Raw genomic sequence first — 20,828 nt, 5'->3', positions numbered from 1 at the left:
ATAATTGTTAATGTCTGGGTAGTTTTTGCTGTTACCTTGTCCTGGCTCTGCTAGAATGAAGGTAATAGTACTGCAGAAATACACTGTTTGATATACCTTGAACCTTAAGCATTATATTATGACAGGTTTACTATATATAATGTGCTCAACAGAAAAAAACACATCTTTCCAGCTTAGTTTTCTGTTGCCGCTGACACTACAACCTATACTACTTAGTTTACAATGAGTATCAGATACGGCCGACTTCCTTTTACATAGGAAGTGGTGCTTAAAAAGTCAGAGCAATGTTCCAAGGCAAGAACGGAAAGGCTCAGTTGAGTAAGTAAATGACACAATACAATGTTACATGCGCAGCGAACAAGTAGAGAAACTGCTTATTTCCCACAACTAAAAAGCTGCGGACTAAACACAAGTATCACACCCATCATCTATTGCAAGGTACGTTACCCATAAAATTCATACTTTACTGTTCTATTACGTCTGATTCAAGTAGATACAAGAGTGCTTCATGGTACCCATTTCTCACAGTAGCGAAGGAAAGTAATTCATTTGACTTGTATAAGAACACATTTAAAGGAATAATAAAATCTGTCTGAACAAATTAATGTGAGAAGCACAATCAGCAAAAATCCTAGTCTGCTGACCTTAGCACATCCTGGCTTATTTTTTTTTGCCTACCTCTCACTAATTCTGTGTCTATCTATCTATCTATCTATCTATCTATCTATCTATCTATCTATCTATCTATCTATCTATCTATCTATCTATCTATCTATCGGTCTCTGTCTGTCCGTCTATCCATCGATCTACTTCAGATCTAAAGTACTCAGCAAGTGGGCTAAATCTATCGATCTATCTGCCTTATGTTTATGTATCCATAGCATACACTTGACCCTAGCCAGAATCTGGATTCCTAGGCTTCCATCCAATTTAGGGAGTAAAAGTTCATCAAAATTTTTGGCTGCCCTGGTTTAAACAAGGACAATCTTTACTTCTGCAGCCGGCATCCTCTCCATGTCCTCTTGTGGTTACTTGGCCCCACTATGTACATCATGACTAATAGGGACCTATATAAGAAGCTATGTACAGTTTTTGAGGTGGCCCTCTGTATATGAAACTGCAATCTACTGAGTTTTCATACAATGCTAAAAAAAAGTTGTATTTAGGTACAAATCAGCTAGACGGAGGCCAAAAGTACTCACGTTTGTCCTTCATCTGGTAAATGGAGGCCTGTAGTAACATTAAAGTATATATCGGGAAATGTTCCTAGTGCATACTTTTGATTAAGTGCACAACCAAAACTCACATATCACTGTTAGGTAAAGTATCTAAACTCCAGAGTTTCTTAATCATAACATGTCACTGCAAAATATGATAAAAATCTGCTTCATGGAGAAAAAATACATACAACCATTATTGTGATGTTTGCAGCTATATGTTGCTGGCGATTTCGCTAATTCAACACGCAATATGATGATTTGACCATGAACTCACATTTTAGTTGTAATTCCATGTAAATTTTTCATCAGTCCTGATTCCATCTGAGTAGATAATGATATAAGTCAGCAGACTAGGTTTCTCATTCCTTTAAGATCACCTCTCCCTAGGCTTATGGCCCCATACACATTACTAATGCTGGCCAAACCCGCCAATATTACCAGGCTTTGATGACAATCTACAAAGTAAGAGGGGGCTCCTGACTTTCCCCAATAGAGCCAGAAAAGCCAAGCACTCCAGTGTATGGGAGAGTGGGAAGAGATAGCTGTTGGCTGAACAATTGTCTGAAACAACTATTGTGTATGGAGGCCAGGGCTGCCACCAGGAATTTCAGGGCCCCATACTGGCAACATTTTTGGGCCCCCTTGAGACTCCGCCCAGGCTCTACCCCAGCTCCGCCTCCATCCCTTGAACCTTCTACAGTCCCACCGCCCACTCTTGGAAAAACTCCACTTCTGCACCACGTCCTCACCAATCACACATTAACAGTTCCTATCGAACACCAGATCACACACATAGCCAGCAGCTTTTGTTTTGACCAAAAGATTTTTAAAGCCGCAACCACGATAAGGTAGACTCTTCTGGCTGGGCCCTACTCTACTCTAACCTATTAAACATTTCTTAAAATATCCAGTACTCTTTTTAGGTATATTTTTATTTATTTTTGTTTAAGGGAATGTGTCATATACATTTTTTAAAATGACCAATAATACCACATACAAGAATCAAATACCACCACACCATGACCAGACCACATATTACCACCACATAGTGACCGAATAATACCACATACAAGGAACAAAAACTGCCACACCATGACTGGACTACATATTACCACCACATAGTGACAGAATACTACAATACTGATCATTAATAAAAAAAACCACGATATTAATATTTCAGTAAGTGCCATTATACACGGGAGCTCTGTACATGGTATACAGTGTATAATGTATGTGTACAGGTACTATAGTGATCACCAGTGACATTATACACAGGAGCTCTGTATATAGTGTCAGTGTACAGGTAATACAGTGATCACTAGTGACATTATACACAGGAGCTCTGTATATAGTGTACAAGGTAATACAGTGATCACCATTGACATTATACACAGGAGCCCTGTACATAGTATACAGTGTATAGTGTCAGTGTACAAATAACACACTGACTCACCAGTGACGTCTCTAGGTGAAGTCCTTCATCTTCGCTTTTCTCCTTCATCCAGCACAGACCGCCATCACTTCTTCCAGCCAGTACTCGTGTCTGCATAGAATAACACACAGTTATCTAGAGTACATTCCCCAACTTTTACATTACACAGCTGAATACAGACGTGCACCCAATATTAATTTATTACTAGTCATTATGCAGCCCACCATTCCAAATATAAATTGTTATCCACCACTATGCCCCAACTAACTGTAAATAGTCACTTTCCCACTTAATATATATATAAATTAATTAGAACCTGTACTCTTTCCCCAATTTATTACCAGTCACACTCCTGCATCATCAACGCCCCCTACTCTGTACTTCCTGCTCCCCCAATTCATTATATTTACATGCACCCTCCACCCCAATTCATTATGTAATGTCCGTGCTCTCCCCACCCCCAACCTCTATTTATCATCATTTACTCTCCCCCACTCTCAATTTATCATGTGCTCCCCCCCCACTCCCAATTCATCATGTGCTCTCCCCACCCCCCACTCCCAATTCACCATTTTCTCTTCCCACCCTCCACCCCCAATTCTCCATGTGCTCTCCCCATCCTCCTCTCCCAATTCTCCATGTGCTCTTCCCACCCTCCCCTCCCAATCTTCTATGTGCTCAAACCCACCCTCCACTCCCAATTCTCCATGTGCTCATCCCCTCCACTCCCAATTCTTCATGTGCTCTTCCCACCCCCCACTCCCAACTCCCCATGTGCTCTTCCCACTCTCCATTTGCTCATCCTCCCACTCTCATTTAATTGATTCTATTTAAAAAAATAAAGTTGTCATACTTACCTCTCATACTATCCCTGCAGCAGTCTGTAGCATCCTGGCGCTCCTAGTGTCCCTGCTCCGAGGAGATGTATGCCACCAAGTTCTCCTGACTTCTGGTCAGGTGATGGCGCATACACGCTGTCACCTGACCAGACGACATGAGAAGTATGAGGGAGCTGCTGGAGCTGCGTGGCTGCGGAGCTCCGGTAAGGAACTCAGCGCCGAGGTGTGCGCGCCTTTGGCGGTGCACACCCTGGTGCTCGGCACATTGTTACAGCATGGGGCCCCGTGAGCAGAAGCAAAAGTGGGGGGCCCCGACTGGGCCCAGGCCCCCATCTGTACTGCTGCTCACGGGGCCCCATACAGCAGTAAGGGCAGTAATGCCCTGGTGGTGGCCCTGATAGAGGCTTTACAATAACCGCATATCAGTTGGAGTAAAATCAAAGGATGACTTGTTACATGTAATTAAAGGGAACCTGCCACATCATTTGTCCATAATAAACTTCCCGCAATGTCTTACATGTTATGCAATGTGCATCACTAACATGTTGTCCTCAAGCCAAACGTCCCAGTATTCATGTCAAATTACACTTTTTATCATTAGACAATTGCATACCAGACCCTTAAAGGACCAGAGAGATTTCACTGTATTTTTTCCTCTTTCTAATGCTGATCAGTCATAAGTAGGCAGCAACAAACTGGGAAAATAAGAACAAGACCCCACAAAATCTTGGAAGAAGCTCAGTGTGAGACATGTATGGACAGTCTGCACTCCTCGCTGCAGAGTGATGACATGTACTGAAGCACAGCAGACCTGAGTGTGATTGACAGTTTCCAGATCCCATCGCTGGTAAGGCAGTGCTACAGAGATGAGTCTCATTCCTTAAAGGGAATCTCTCAGCAGGTTATCGCTATGTAATCTGAGAGCAGCATGATGTAGAGGCTGAGAGCCTGATTCTAGGAATGTGTCACTTCATAGGCAGTTTGTTGCTGTTTCAATAGAATCAGTGTTTTATCAGCAGGAGATTATCACCATAAGACTAGGTGTCGCGTGCCTCCTAGTTAACTTGTTCAGTGCAACCACTCCTCCACTGCTCATTAGCAGCTTTCTGTCAATGTACAGTGTACACAGAAAGTTGTCGATAAGTGGTGTGGGTGGGGTTATATAGAGCTCAGCATTCAGAGCACTGCTAGATCTGCATCATGGAAAACATTGATTGTATCAAAAGGATAGCATGCAGACCAGCAAGTGACACATCGCTGAAATCAGAGTCTCAGCTCTTACATCATGCTTGTTTAAGATTAAAAACATGGTGACTGAATCCCTTTAGAGGCAAACAGACCCTAGATTCATTGTTGCAGCCATGTATGTTTTACTGCCGTAAAGAAAGGTCCCCTGTGGCTTTTCTCCACTTAGCTCTCCTATACTGACAGGTCTCTCCCAATGTGTGAATATAAGGAGAGACCTGTCAGTCTAAGGAAGTAGGGCGGAGAGAAGCTGATGGAGCCCTGCCACAGACGAGTCATCCGAGAGGCAAAGACCCAGACCAGCTTTTGCAAGTATGTTTTCCGTGAATCATTTCAGTGTTTCAAGCTAAAACATACATGGGAACAATAATTCATCTTGTGTCTGATTCTCTCTGCCGTGGTTCGGTTAGTATGGATATCATGACTGATTCCCTTACCTTAGGTAGCTCTCCATTCCACCTATTCAGGTGTGACCTTTTTATACACTTGTTTAGTGTGGAAATGTAAAGGCTATGGACACTATTAAGAAAGAAAAATGATTTTGCATATCTTAGTAGTTAACTTTAGCATTTAAAATTGCAGTTTGTAATGTCAATTCCTAATTAATTTTCAGAGCCCCAGCAGTCTGCAGTCTGACCGCAGTTTCAGAATTTTCTCTTGTTGGAGTTTATCTCTCAGTAATATAGGCTGGATGTGAGCTCTATTCTATCCAAGGTGCTGCTGCCTTGTTTTGCTTTCATGTGTCTACACAACTCCAATACTCGGTATTTCCCTTGTGCCTTCCTCCTTGTTCATCACTTTTTTTTCTATGCCATCCAAAATACTATCTCCCCTAAACACAGCAGTTACTGTACAACCCTGTCTCTCCTGCTGTCACTAAAACTAAAAGAAATAGGGTAGGAAGGAAAGATTGGAGGTGGAGTAGGGAGATAGGGGAGGTGGAAAGCCATCAAAAGCAACTCTGGTGTATTTGTGATATCTCTGCAGATTACTCTGCTAGATAAAGGACACTCTGCAGCTGCAAAATGGTGAAAAAATAATGAAGACTGCTTAGAAAGTTGTTTAATTTAGTACATAGGAAGCAGATTAATAAATAAAGGTGTACATTTAATGCTTGCTACTAGAGATGAGCGTTGTTCTACTTGAACTGTTCGCCAATCTCAAATTCGAGCTGTTTTGGGCGGTGTTCGAGCCGGTCGGCGAACACGAACAATTTGAGAAAAATTCGGCTGTTCGAGGTTATGTTCGATAACTGTTCGTGCACCAAAATCATAACTGGATTTTTTCTCAGTAATGATGAAAATTAATGTTAATACGCAGTTTGAGTGTACAGCGGGGTGGGGGGAGGGGCAGGGGATGGATCTCTGCAGGAACAATGAAGATCTCCATTTTTTTTTCTCTTTCCCGCATTTGCAGTGGGGAGGTGCAATCTGTCAGCCTATCAGCAGCGCACACACGGAGCGAAGTGCTTTTTTTCACACAAGCAAGGGCATGTGTGATTGGCAGTGTATGTCACATGTCCTTGCCCTATAACACCAAGCCATTTTCCCCGTCGCCACCATTTTCTCACTGCTGCAGCTGCGTGTTAGACGGCACCGCTGTTGCTGTGTGCGCTATACCTTGTTAATTTCAAGCCAATTTTCGCACAAATATACAGATAGCTTGGGAGTAGGGAATAGTTGTGATTGCAGTCCTTTTAAGGACTAGGTTACAGCATTTCCTACGACTTTTATCAGGCAGGTCTGTGCTCTTAAATAGATAGATTGTGGGAGTAAAGACTAATTGTAATTGGAGTCCTTTTCAGGACTAGGTTACATCAGTTCCTATCAGTTTTTGCCAGGCAGGTCTGTGCCAGTGCTGTGCAAGTTTTTTTCACAGCATTTGGCTGAATCTAGCAAAGCTAATCCTTTTTGGCCTATTGCAGAGTGTGTTAGTCAGTGGAGTAGCCTATCTGTGTTGCAAGATATACCACCTGTGTATAGAATACCAATTTTTTTACTGCACCTAGTGAAGTAAAATCTTTTGGGCATAGCATCATTCTATTAGTCCATCTATACTGACCTCCATCAGGTTGCAAACTGAATATAATTTTTTTCTGCATCTAGCTCTGAAAAAATATTTGGGCTTCTAGCGGTGTGTGGGACTTGGTCTATTAGTCCATCTATACTGACCTCCATCAGGTTGCAAATTAAAAATAATTTTTTTCTGCATCTAGCTCTGAAAAAATATTTGGGCTTCTAGCAGTGTGTGGGACTTGGTCTATTAGTCCATCTATACTGACCTCCATCAGGTTGCAAATTAAAAATAATTTTTTTCTGCATCTAGCTCTGAAAAAATATTTGGGCTTCTAGCAGTGTGTGGGACTTGGTCTATTAGTCCATCTATACTGACCTCCATCAGGTTGCAAATTAAAAATAATTTTTTTCTTCATTTATCTCTGAAAAAATATTTGGGCTTCTAGCAGCGTGTGGGACTTGTTCTATTAGTCCATCTATACTGACCTCCATCAGGTTGCAAATTAAAAATAATTTTTTTCTGCATCTAGCTCTGAAAAAATATTTGGGCTTCTAGCAGTGTGTGGGACTTGGTCTATTAGTCCATCTATACTGACCTCCATCAGGTTGCAAATTAAAAATAATTTTTTTCTGCATCTAGCTCTGAAAAAATATTTGGGCTTCTAGCAGTGTGTGGGACTTGGTCTATTAGTCCATCTATACTGACCTCCATCAGGTTGCAAATTAAAAATAATTTTTTTCTTCATTTATCTCTGAAAAAATATTTGGGCTTCTAGCAGCGTGTGGGACTTGTTCTATTAGTCCATCTATACTGACCTCCATCAGGTTGCAAATTAAAAATAATTTTTTTCTGCATGTAGCTCTGAAAAAATATTTGGGCTTCTAGCAGTGTGTGGGACTTGGTCTATTAGTCCATCTATACTGACCTCCATCAGGTTGCAAATTAAAAATAATTTTTTTCTGCATCTAGCTCTGAAAAAATATTTGGGCTTCTAGCAGTGTGTGGGACTTGGTCTATTAGTCCATCTATACTGACCTCCATCAGGTTGCAAATTTAATAAAAAAAATTTCTGCATCTAGCTCTGAAAAAATATTTGGGCTTCTAGCAGTGTGTGGGACTTGGTCTATTAGTCCATCTATACTGACCTCCATCAGGTTGCAAATTGAATAAAAAAAATTTCTGCATCTAGCTCTGAAAAAATATTTGGGCTTCTAGCGGTGTGTGGGACTTGGTCTATTAGTCCATCTATACTGACCTCCATCAGGTTGCAAATTAAAAATAATTTTTTTCTGCATCTAGCTCTGAAAAAATATTTGGGCTTCTAGCAGTGTGTGGGACTTGGTCTATTAGTCCATCTATACTGACCTCCATCAGGTTGCAAATTAAAAATATTTTTTTTCTGCATCTAGCTCTGAAAAAATATTTGGGCTTCTAGCAGTGTGTGGGACTTGGTCTATTAGTCCATCTATACTGACCTCCATCAGGTTGCAAATTAAAAATAATTTTTTTCTTCATTTATCTCTGAAAAAATATTTGGGCTTCTAGCAGTGTGTGGGACTTGTTCTATTAGTCCATCTATACTGACCTCCATCAGGTTGCAAATTAAAAATAATTTTTTTCTGCATCTAGCCCAGCCAATAGTTTTGGCCTAATACCACAGTTTGGCCACTCAGCTCTGCTCGGTTCCCATCCATTGTTTTTTTGTGCAAACAACTCCAGAGTTGTGAATTAGTTAACCACCAAAATGAGTGGAAAAAGGCCTGCTGCTGGTGGAAAGGGGAATAGGCGTGTTGGGAAGGGGAAAAAAGGTTGTGTCCGTGGGGTAGGTGCAGAAGAAAGACCATCTTCCAGCCAAACTAAAATGTCTACTTCTTTTAGCGGACAATGTGATAAGATCCCTTTCTTACGGCCACGCCAATCGCTACAAATTCCAGATGAGGCACAAAAACAGCAGGTGCTTCAACGGATACCAAGTGCTCCTTTAAGTGGGCTCTCCTCCACATCAACTTCAACATCACAAATACTCCAGTCCTCAAAGGTGTCACCCAAATCGCACTTGCTTCCTCACAGCTCCCAAATCTCCAGCTGCCCGTCTGAGTATGAGGTAGAACAGATGGTTGAGTCTGCAGAGCTGTTTACTCATACTATAGCCTGGGAATCAGAGGTCGACTCCAGCGCTTCTGTGAATCCAGACGAGGAAATGATCTGCACTGATGCCCAGAATCTTTATGAGTCGGATCCAGGACCAGACGCAGAAGGTTCTGACCATAATGTAGACCCTCATTCCCAAACTGTAACTCCTGTTGGTGGAGACAATGAGGAAGACGATGATAAGACTCAAATACCTGATTGGAGCGACAACTTTAGTTTTTTGTCAGGGCAGGAACAGGTTGGCTCTGAGGACGACGGGTGTGATAACGCACAGGGTGATGATGATGAGGTCGGAGATCCCACTTACTGTCAACCCACAGTCAGCCAAGAGATGAGGTCAGCAGAGGAGGTGGAGGAAGATGCTAGTGACGACGAGGTCAGGTTGCGCCTTCCTGGACAGAGACGTAGTACTGGAAGCACGTCAACAACTGCATCCTCAAACACAACTCTGCCTCTCACCACAAGTCGTGGTGGCTCTTCAGGTCGCATGGGTGCTAAGCCTTGCATAGCCTGGGCATTTTTTCAGATCGATAAAGATGACCCAACTCGTGTTATCTGTAACATTTGTCAGCAAAAGCTAAGTAGAGGCCAAAAAATACATAGTTTGAGTACTTCATGCATGAACCGGCACATGGACATGAAGCATAAGTTGCAGTGGGAAGCTCAGTGTGCTACAATGCGGCCTAGCCGGCCGGGCCAATCACCGTCTGCCATATCTTGTGCATCCGCGGCCTCTTCATCCTCTGTGACTGGGGGGACAGCAGTCACACCTGTTTTGGGGCGCAGACCTGCCACCTCTTTACCCGCAACAGCCAGCGTGATTGGCAGGTCATCATTTTCTTTGGAGGTGGTAACACCAGCTGGTGTTGAGCGCTGTCCGACATCGATAGCACCACCTTTGGATCAAGGCAACCTAACATGTCCGCCTGCATCTTCCTCACAGACCGGCAGTTTGCCGGGGACACCCTTATCAACCCCGTCTAAGCACAATAGCCAGCCCTCGGTCCCTCAGATGTGGACAAGTAAAAGACCATTTCCTCCTAGCCATGAGAAAGCTAAGAGGTTGAATTTCACCATCTGCAAGCTCTTGGCTACAGAAATGCTGCCTTTCCGCCTGGTGGACACAGAGGATTTTCGAGACCTTATGTCCGTCGCAGTGCCCCAGTACCAGATGCCCAGTCGGCACTACTTCTCAAAGAAAGGTGTGCCTGCGCTCCACCAGCATGTCGCACACAACATCACCGCTTCTTTGAGAAACTCTGTGTGTGACAGGGTGCATTTCACCACAGACACTTGGACGAGTAGGCATGGACAGGGGCGATACATGTCGCTGACTGGGCACTGGGTAACTATGGTGACAGCAGGACAAGGGGCTGCTGTCCAAGTCTTGCCGTCCCCACGAGTTGTGCGTCAATCCTCTTTATGTCAAAGTTACTCCACTGCTTCTGCCTCCTCAACCTCCTCTCGGTCTTCCACCTGCACCCAAAGCCTGTCTGGTCATGCCACAAGCTTTCTAACTGCGCAGAAGGGATCCTGCACACCTCCTTACTATGCTGGCAGTAGGGCTCAACGTCATCAGGCGGTTTTTACATTGAAATGTCTGGGAAATGTGAGTCACACAGCTGAGGAGTTGTGGTCAGCTCTGGAGAACCAATTTCATGAATGGTTGTCTCCACTGGACCTGAAACCAGGGAAGGCCGTGTGCGACAATGCTGCAAACCTGGGTGCGGCCCTTCGCCGGGGCGATGTCACACACGTGCCTTGTATGGCTCACGTGTTGAACCTGGTTGTCCAGCAATTTTTAGCCCACTATCCCAGACTAGATGGCCTTCTGCAGAGGGCACGGTCGCTGTGTGCTCACTTCCGCCGTTCGCATCCCGCAGCTCAGCGACTTACATCTCTACAGAAGTCGTTGGGCCTGCCACTTCACCGGCTAAAATGCGATGTGCCTACCCGGTGGAATTCAACTCTGCACATGTTGCAGCGACTGTGGCAGCACCGACAAGCCCTGGTGCAATACGTTCTGACGTATAGCCTGGGCCAACGAGATTCAGAGGTGGGGCAAATCACGCTGGAGGAGTGGTCTCAGATCAGGAACCTATGCACCCTTCTGCACAGTTTTGAAATGGCGACGAAGATGTTTAGTGCTGACGATGCCATTATCAGCATGACTATTCCGGTGATTTACATGCTGGAGCACATGTTAAACAGAATTCGGAGTCAGGTGGTGGCACAAGAGGAGGTGGAGGAAGTAGAGGAGGAGGAGTTGTATGCGGAAGGGCTAACATCTGCAAGGTCCAGACGGTCGGCAGCACCAAGGCGGCAGGCATGTGAGGGTGGGGGAGATGGTTTTACCAGGGCGCATGGTAGCAGCCAAACTAGTGAGGAAGGTGCAGGAGCCCAGGAAGAAGTGGAGGACGAACTGATGGAAGACTCATCAGATGAGGGAGACCTTGATCACATTTCTGTTGTGCGAGGTTGGGGGGAGAGGACAGAGGAAGGAAGCATGATTGTTACCTCGCCACCAACACAACAGGGACTTGGTGCTCCTGGATGCGCAACACACATGAGTGCCTTCTTGCTGCACTACCTGCAACATGACCCTCGAATTGTGAGAATTAGAAATAATCCTGACTACTGGGTTGCCACACTGTTAGATCCCCGGTACAAAAGTAAATTTGCAGAAATTATTCCTGCCATAGAAAGGGATGCACGCATGCAGGAGTATCAGCAGAGACTGTTGCAGAATCTTACATGTGCTTTTCCACAAAATACCAGTGGTGCACGTAGTGAATCTCACAGTTCCAACTTGCCAACCGTGGGACCGTCAAGTGTTCAGCACTCAAACCGTAACAGAACCACAGTATCTGCTGGTAACATCAATTTTGCGGAATCATTTCACCACTTTTTTAGCCAATCCTTTGCAAGGCCACAGGAGACAAGAAGTCTGACACATAGTCAACGCCTAGAGACGATGATACAGGAGTATCTCCAAGTAAACATTGAAGCCACGACTGTGTCACTGGACCCTTGCTCTTTTTGGGCTTCCAATCTGGATAAATGGCCGGAGCTAGCCACTTACGCCTTGGAGATCTTGTCATGCCCCGCAGCCAGCGTTCTGTCTGAACGTGTGTTCAGCGCTGCTGGTGGTGTGCTGACAGATAAGCGCACGCGGCTCTCCACTGATAATGTAGACAGACTCACGTTCATAAAGATGAACAAATCATGGATCCGAAACGACTTTTCTACCCCTGTGTCATCCTGGGGAGAGTAAAAGCTTGATGATTGGTTAAAATCACCCTACCAACCGTTTTAAGCTTTCAAATTACTAATCATGTTTATCTGTATCTTGACTGGAAAATAATTTGGGCTTTGTAGCAGTGTGCAGCACTGATCCTATTAGGCCATCTATAATAAGCTTCACCAGATTTAAAATTAAAAATAATTTTTAGCTGCATCTAGCCCGGAAAATAGTTTTGGGGCTCCGAGATGCGCAAGACACATAAGTGCCTTCTTGCTGCACTACCTGCAGCATGACCCTCATATTGTCAGAATTCGAAGTAATCATGACTACTGGGTTGCCACACTCTTAGATCCCCCAAACTTTTCGATCAACCTTTTCATTTTAATAAAGACCAAAAAAATGGTCATTTTTGAAATTATAAGCATTAGCAGGTTGTTAGAAACTGAAATCAAACAGTTTTCAACTCAAAACTTTATTCTAGGTGATGTTACATTTTCACATAGGACCCCTTGTTCGAAAGGAGCTTCTGAACTCTCTCGTCCATTGAATTTGTCAGGTTTTGGATGGTTTCTGCTTCAATTGTTTTGCATGAGGACAGAATACCCTCCCAGAGCTGTTGCTTAGATGTGAACTGCCTCCCGCCATCATAGACACTCCTTTTAATGATGCTCCAAAGGTTCTGAATGGGGTAGAGGTCAGGGGAGCATGGGGGTCACACCATAAGTTTGTCCCCTTTTATGCCCATATCAGCCAGAGATGCAGATGTTTTATGTGCAGCATGAGATGGTGCATTATCATGCAGAAAAATGATCTTGCTGTGAAATACATGGTTCTTCTTCTTGAACCATGGCAGGAAGTGCTGTTTGAGAAAATCCACATACATAATGGAGTTCATCTTTAGCGCCTTCAGGGATCCTAAAGGGGCCGACAATCTCTCTCCCCATGATTCCAGCCCAAAACATTACTCCACCTCCTCCTTGTTGGCGCTGTAGCCGTGTTTGCGTGGGGTGTCCATCAACCAGCCATCCTCCACTCCATTCATCTGGACCATCGAGCGCTGCACGGCACTCATCCGTGAACAAAACAGTTTTGAAATCAGTCTTCATGTAATGTTTGGCCCACTGGAGCCGTTTCTGCTTGTGTGAAGTGGATAGAGGAGGTCGACAGGATGGCATATGCACAGCTGCAAACCTCTGAAGGACCCTGCATCTTGTTGTTCGGGGGACGTTGGAGGCACAAGCAGCTTCAAAAACTTGTCTGCTGCTATGACAAGGCTTTTTTGCCGCTGCTGTTTCAACCTGACGTAATTGCCTGTAGGAAAGAGTCCTCAATTTGCCCTTATCAGCACGTGTGTACTGTGAATCAGCTACATACTTCTTGATTGCCAAGACACTTCATCCTGATCATCGCACAATGTTGATTGTAGTCATGCCTTGACCTAAACACTCCACAATTTGTTGCTTCTCAGCAGCCGACACATCCTTTTTCTTTCCCATTTTGGCAGAAAATGTAGGCTGCTTAATAATGTGAGAGAGCCTTCTTAAGTAGTCTTGCCTTTCATTGGACACACCTGCCAAACTAATTAGCACAGGTGTCTGCAATTGCTTACAGTGATATAAAGAGCCCTGACACACATCACCATCAATGAGTTTAACTGACAAACAAACAAATTCTTCCCTTATCACTCCTAAACACTTTTTGCATAATAATTTGGAACGCGGTGTACATGTGCTTTTCCACAAAACACCAGTGGTTCACGTAGTGAATCTTACAGTTCTAACTTGCCAACCGTGGTCTGTATGGAATTGTTCAATAAAGGGCCCAAAATTAAGATAACATAGATGGGAGAGGTCTCTATGAATAGGAATTCCTAAGTATTTGATACCCTGTGAGGGCCAGGCAAAGGGAAAGTTGGACTGGATGGAATCCTATATGGATTTAGGGAGGGAGACATCGAGGGCCTCAGACTTCGCTGCATTGATTTTAAAATTTTACCATGTAACAAAGTGATCTATTTCAGCCATAACAGCAGGGATGGATATATGTGATTGAGTGATATATACTAGGACATCATCAGCAAATAGAGAGCACTTGTACTCGGTGCCTCCCACCTCAATCCACCTAATATTGGGGTTATGGCGAATTGATGAGAGCAGGTGCTCCGTCACTAGGATGTATAAGAGAGGGGACAGAGGACATCCCTGCCTTGTCCCATTGGTGATTGTGAAAGGTGATGAAAATGTTCTGACGCACCCCCTGGGCCTTGGGACACCCGGAGCCGGACACTTTTTGGTGGATGCTGGTGGTTGTAGTCTTCGTGGCGGCGATCCGGTTCCGTGGCTCAGGGCGGTCAAACCAGTGGCGGAACTATTTATGTGGTTTTGATGTTTAAATGTCCGACTACGCCACCCGTGGATTGCGGTCAGAGTGAACCGCCGCTACAGGGCAGACCGCTAAGGCTGGTGTTGTGGGTGCAGCAGAGCGTAGCATAACTCCCCACGGGAGGAGTATAGCCTCAGGGCAGTGTATGCGGAGGATGGTGGTGATGGTGCAGGGCAGCAGCAGTAACGACACGGAGTCAGTGATGCAGTTCAGGGCCTTTACTCACAGTTCTTATTATCCAGACCACGTCTGCAGGTAACGGCTGCCCACGTCGTACTGTGCTCACCAGGTGAGGGGCTCAGACAACTCCCAGATAACTTTGGAGCGCTTCACAGGACCCCCTTTGTGTGTCCTTTGTCTGGCCTTTCTTACCAACACTTCTGTCCGGCTGCCTCGGGCCTCCTCTTGGTAAACTTGGCGCCAGTTTCCCTGACCCTATGTGGTGCCTTCCTAGCGGGTGGAGCAAGGGGCTGCGCCACATAAAATGTCAGAGCCTCCAGTTTCTAGCTGAGGGTCGTTTCCTGCCTCCACTAGTTCGGGGACCGGTCTCCCCCTTTGGCCTGACCCCTCCACGCAGGTGGATTCGGGCGTGCGGTGGCGACTCGCCCGTCCGCACCCCTGGGATCCCTTCATTCCTCGTTCCTGGAGCCTTCTCCGCTCCTCTTCCTTCCTTCTCCCTCTTGCAGGCCTGGGCCTCTGTTACTAGGCCCGCCTCCGGAGCAGAGCTCATGCAGAGCCCCTGCTCCCTGCCACTTCTGCTCAGACTTCTCTGCACTGAACTAAGATGGTGCCCACCTTTTATACTCCCTTCTCAATGCACCCAGGAACTGCTTCCTCCCTGCTCCTGCACTGCAGGGTTCCCCTTCCTCAGTGTTCCCTCCCCCCACTCCAGCCAGGGACAGGGACTGTCGTGCCCATCTCAGGGGCATATTGGTCGCCCTGCCCCACGGCAATGTGGTGTAATGCATGCAGGTGTCGGGTCCTGATCCACACTCCATCCTTATCTGAGAGTGAGATATCACACCTCTGGGTGAGGTGCAATACGTCTGTAGCAACCGAGCCCTCGGTGCTACAGTTCCATTTATCTTCAGCCTAGGTGACGTATTGTGATACAGGGCCGTGATTTTGGCTATAAAAGGGTCCCCTAGACCCCTACCCCAAGCTTTTTAAGAGAATCATATATGGCGTGCCAGGAGACTCTATGGAATGCTTTCTCAGCATCCAACGAGAGTATCTACTTACAAATTTTTAACTGCATCTAGCCCAGGAAATACTTTGTGCCTAGTAGCAGTGTCTGCTAGTCAGCGGATTATCCCGGCTGTTAAGCAAGCTACACCACCTGTAGTTTGGACACTTAATTTTTTCAAAGGAAATGCTTCGGGACCACGGGATACTTAGTGAAGAGCATCAGGAGGCACCCCAAGGCATAGGGGCTGGGACTGGCACTAGGATGCCTTGCGGTGTACAGCCGAGCTCGATCCTTATAAAAGCTTTTAAACTGCAGCAGCTTTAGTGGACGCTACTGGAGCTGGAATTACGCGGCTGCTGGCATGAGACTTGCCCTCCAATAGATCCTTGTAAATGGATTTAAAGTGTATTCATTCAAATTAGAGGGACAATTTAAATTAAAAAGCTTAGAGCTGCCTCCACCACAGGGGGGCTCTCTCGACCCACCAGCGGACAGGCACCAGTATTGGAAGAGGGGGGCTGGCCGTCAGGGTTCACCGCGGCTCTGGCACAAACCCGGCGACACGGAGGTGGCACGGGCAGGAGCGGACTGGCCGTCTCGGCTTCTCACTTTTTGGATTTTAGAAGGGCATGACATGCCTATATCTGTGTCTCCCCCTCCTTTTACTCCTCCACCTCTTTTCTTTTCGCATGACTATATGTACTTGTCACTTTTCCATGTGTTAGTTGTGTCTTCTGAGCAGTTTGTCAGCTTTTGGACACCTTTGAAGGTGTTTTCTATGTGTTTCTATGTGTTTTTGTTTGCCTGCCATTGTTTTTAACGGTGTTCGAAGGTGTTCGACGAACAGTTCGACGAACAGTTCGGCGAACACACGGGTGTTCGACGAACCGAACCGAACTCGAACACTACGGGGGTGGCTCAACACTACTTGCTACAGCTAATAATGTTTCTTAAAGGGCCATCCTTGAAGGGGGTTCACTTCACAGTAAGGAGAACTCCATGTGTAAGACTCTCATTCACTTTTGCCAAGTCATACAATATGATATCATTTCTATTTAACGATGATGGATTCATTTAATAGAAAATGACTAATTTTAAAACGATCTGACACAACAATATATGTTTACACTCTATTACAACACAACTTACTACAGCTCCATTTATTTCACATTATCTCTCTGCCAAGAGCCTTGTAAATGGTTCCATTGTCTGAGTGTTATTTTATTACAGAGAAGCCAAATTTTAATTAAGACCTTGGGCAAGTCTTTTTGTGTTGTATACTATGCTCTGGCTTCATTTCATATTTTACAATGTTTTATTGCAATGTTTTAGTGTTTACTATGAAACTCTGAGCCAAAGATATTAATTTCACGAAAACTATTATTAATCTGAGATTTAAACAAACGAGTGGTAACTTGACCGAATATATAACAGTATGAAACCCAGAAGAGTATTAAAGGGGTTGTTTGGTACTTTAACATTGATGGCTTATCCTTAAAGGTATTTACAAAAACACTTATGGGCACAGGGTGAATACATTGGGGAGAAGATAAAAAGTACTGGACAACTCCTTTAACATTAATGGCCTAACTGCTCAGGTGCTGAGCTGCAGAGAATAACTCCTTCAACTGTATTGTGGTCGCAGCTGTGTACTGCATAACCACCCCCTATTCGCATCAATAGTGAATGTAATGTGCAGTATTTGGTCACGGCCACTATTCTGTTGACGGAGCTGTGCTATGCAGCTCTGCAACTGAGCTGTCATTCTGCAATGACAGTTTTTATAGTGCACAGCTTGTGTCCATGATGTTGGCCTTCAGGCCCTGGCCAAGAGTGGTAGTAGTTACATTGCAGGAGAGAGGTTAACTCTTAACATCCCAGCCATCTCTCTCCATCTCATTGATATTTAAACAGCAGTTAGTTGCTCAGCTTCCTCATCTTCTGAAGAGATGCAGTGATAAATCACCAGCTTTCAAAGCAGGTCTCCTAGTCGCAGTTCGGCTTTGGCTATCGCTTTCCCAGCTGTGTGCCTGTTCTGATGCCCTGTTATCTCGATGTGTAAATATAGTGATAGCAATGCACACACTCCAGACCAAACAACTGAAAGCTGAATGTGTTACAGCAGATCTTGTGCTGATCTTTATGAGCAGTATAATTCTACTAATACTACAGTTCTGTTCCTTATCAGAAAACCTATGCAAAAAGGAAATACCAAAATAAACAGTATATAATTGCCAAAGCATACAAAAATCAAAGAAACACCAACAAACGTATTCTGAGACCAAATTATTATGGATGAGAAATCAATTTATTAATATAGAACTAGACAACACAAAATAAAACCATGATATTAAAAACACGAAATATAAAATGCAAAAACCAGCCCACAGTATTACAAGGAATGCATATACAGGTGCAAAATGCAAAAAATATAAGAATAGAGATTTTATTAACTAATAATAATCGTATAATACTTAAATCTATTCAATCATGATAATAGAAAAAAGTGCAAAGTGCTTTAGAAACCATAAATAGCTCTATGAACATTGAATGAATCAAAATACATGACATTATAATGAATAAATCACCAGAAAGTGCAAAGTGCTTTTAGTAACCATAAACAAATATATGGGCTATAAATTTATATATAATGGGTAGATATATGTAGTCAATAATAAAATATATAAATATATTCCGAGTGGAATTAAGACCATGTAGGCATGTAAAAAAGATGGCCAATCAAAAACATAATAAAGGGTGCAACATACCCCGGAGCTGGACACACCACAGATCCCCTCACACCACTTCCTTATCAGAACTGTCAGTCAAGGAGGAATGCCTGCCCTGGCAGAAACCAGGTAGTAAGGAGATTGTAAGTAGACTGCATAGCTCAAGAGACCACTAGAGAATAGTTCTTCAATTTAAAACATGACATACTGAGAAGAGACAAAAACCACACTGTCAAAAACACAAGAAAAAAAGCATGTAAAAACACTGAAAAATTCAACGAAAAACAACACAAGTAACCTAAATGAACTTAAAATTTTCATATATTGAATGTGGCCTTCTCATCTTAAGGCCGGGGTCACATTAGCATATAGCATCCTATGCGAGAGCATCCGATGCGATATGCTAATGACACTTGGCTCAAACTATGCTGCGAGCGTGAGCTGAGTGTCATGCTACTGTGATCCGATCCTCTTGCATGCGACAATCGGATCACAGGTGAGGGGAAGAAGGAGAGAAAAAACTTGCAGATATGCTCTGCCTCACTGAATAACACTGGTATACTGGTGGCTATGTGGGGGCTCATATTAAATATAGAGGGGCTATGTTGGGGCTAACACTGTATGCAGGAGGTTATGTGGGGGCTCATACCGTATATAGACGGGCTATGTGTGGGCTCATACGGTATATGGGGGATGTCAACATACTTAATTCTGCTCAATATTAAGTGATACAATAAATATTAATATAAATAATTATAATTCATATGTTAATCTTAATATTGAGAAGAGTTAATTTCAGCCTATTGGTTTGGCCTCCACATAAGTCACAGTCTCTCATGTGGCCCCTCGGGAAAATTAATTGCTCACCCCTCACCTAGGTGTAGAATGAATGGAGAGTTGGGCGTGCATGTGTGAGGCACTTCACATTCTCTCCTATGAAGATAGTTGAGAAAGCTTACACTTCTATTTCTGTGACTCCAGTGGAAAGTAATAGAGAGAGCACTACACTTGTATGGCCACTTCTCTATTCATTCTCTGCATAGATGTAGCGGCATACAGGATGGGAGTCAGTGGACCCCAATTTTTCAGAAAATTTCTGGTTTATCTTTCCACAGGTTGATATATATATTTTTGCACTTGAACCAGTGGTCCAAAGTCTAAAACCAAAGCTTTTGTAAAATTTCAAGACTATGCTAATTAGTTCTTACAGGGGAAAAATACCTCCACACATTATGGTCTCTTTAGCAACTTTTTCATGTAAATTATCAATTATTATTATTTATTTTTACTTAGGGTAGGATTGGGGTCATTGACAGTATTCCTGGGAATATCCCTGGTGGTCTAGTTGATGAAAAGCTTGAAAGTAATGGTTCTCCTGGATGGTTCTCAGTTACTACCTCAAATACCTAGAGGACTAGTGTGGGTTTCAGGTACACCTAAAGCCCTTGATACACATTATATAATTGTCAGCCGACAGCTATCTCCTCTGACATCCCCACATTCAGGAACACTTGGCTCAGCCGAGCACACATGTGTTTTCTATGAGAGAGCCACTGACAGACTTCTCTGGTAGCGGTTTATCTCCCAGAGAACAAAAGGACTGGCCATTAAAATTCCAATGCCAGGATCCTTCTCTCCTTCTGACATCATCGGCCAAGGGAGAGTTGTGAGACGCCCATACACATTACAATGTTGTCTGATTCACATATAAAGCGCAATTGAATAAATGGCGCTATAATAATAAATAATAATAATAATTCAGCCAATATCAGCGGGTTAGAACCAAAGACAGGGTCCAGCATACCTATCAGAATAAGTGCAATGTGTAGGTGCACATTCACATTGAGTCCATTAACAGACAAAACCTAGACTACAAACATTAAGCAAAATACCCTGCAGTAAGTAAATAAATAGTAGTAGTACATGTAAGTAACATAGAGTGCTTAACCGCTTGCCGACCGCCCACTGTATATAAACATCCGCGCTTGCAGGGCTCTGTGCAGCGCAGACGTTTATCAACGGTCAGCGGTCTCTCAGCGCTCAGGAACCCCAGGGTCTGCAAGCGCTGCAATTCCGATGCAGATCGACAGCTCTGACAGGTGACATCATCGGGACCTGATTGGATCAGGTCCCCATGATGTTAACCCTTTGCTATCTTCTAGATGCCACGATCAATAGCGATCGCTACATTTAGAAGATAGTGACAGACGGTTTTCTGCTGATCGGGACCCTCACATACCTTATAACAAGGGGATTCCGGTTCAGAACGTTGGCTGTGAGCCCTGACTTCATCGAGACCTGATTGGTTAAGGTCCGGTGACGTCAGCGTCACACCAACCAATGAGAGCGATCAGTGGGAAAGTTTGTTGTAGCAACAAACT

The 20,828-nt window shown here is 44.2% G+C and overlaps 1 protein-coding gene across 4 annotated transcripts in view; it reads left to right on the top strand.

Annotated features, from left to right (window-relative positions):
* The first annotated feature begins 274 nt into the window (after positions 1 to 274).
* LOC141227176 (EF-hand calcium-binding domain-containing protein 4B-like) overlaps positions 275 to 20,828 on the top strand; it is a 143,747-nt gene continuing 123,193 nt past the window's right edge. For 3 of the 4 annotated variants that reach the window (XM_073667211.1, XM_073667210.1, XM_073667208.1), the window contains exon 1: positions 275 to 438. The gene's annotated coding sequence lies outside the window, so the exon portion shown is untranslated. Of the gene's footprint in view, positions 439 to 4,165; positions 4,339 to 20,828 lie in introns of all 4 variants that reach the window. The other variant, XM_073667209.1, reaches the window with a different exon arrangement.

This window comes from Phyllobates terribilis, unplaced genomic scaffold (genome assembly GCF_046119375.1).
Source record: "Phyllobates terribilis strain yellow unplaced genomic scaffold, ASM4611937v1 Scaffold_2__4_contigs__length_985480577, whole genome shotgun sequence".
Lineage (NCBI taxonomy): Eukaryota > Metazoa > Chordata > Amphibia > Anura > Dendrobatidae > Phyllobates > Phyllobates terribilis.
This window is presented reverse-complemented; position numbering and strand designations above follow the sequence as displayed.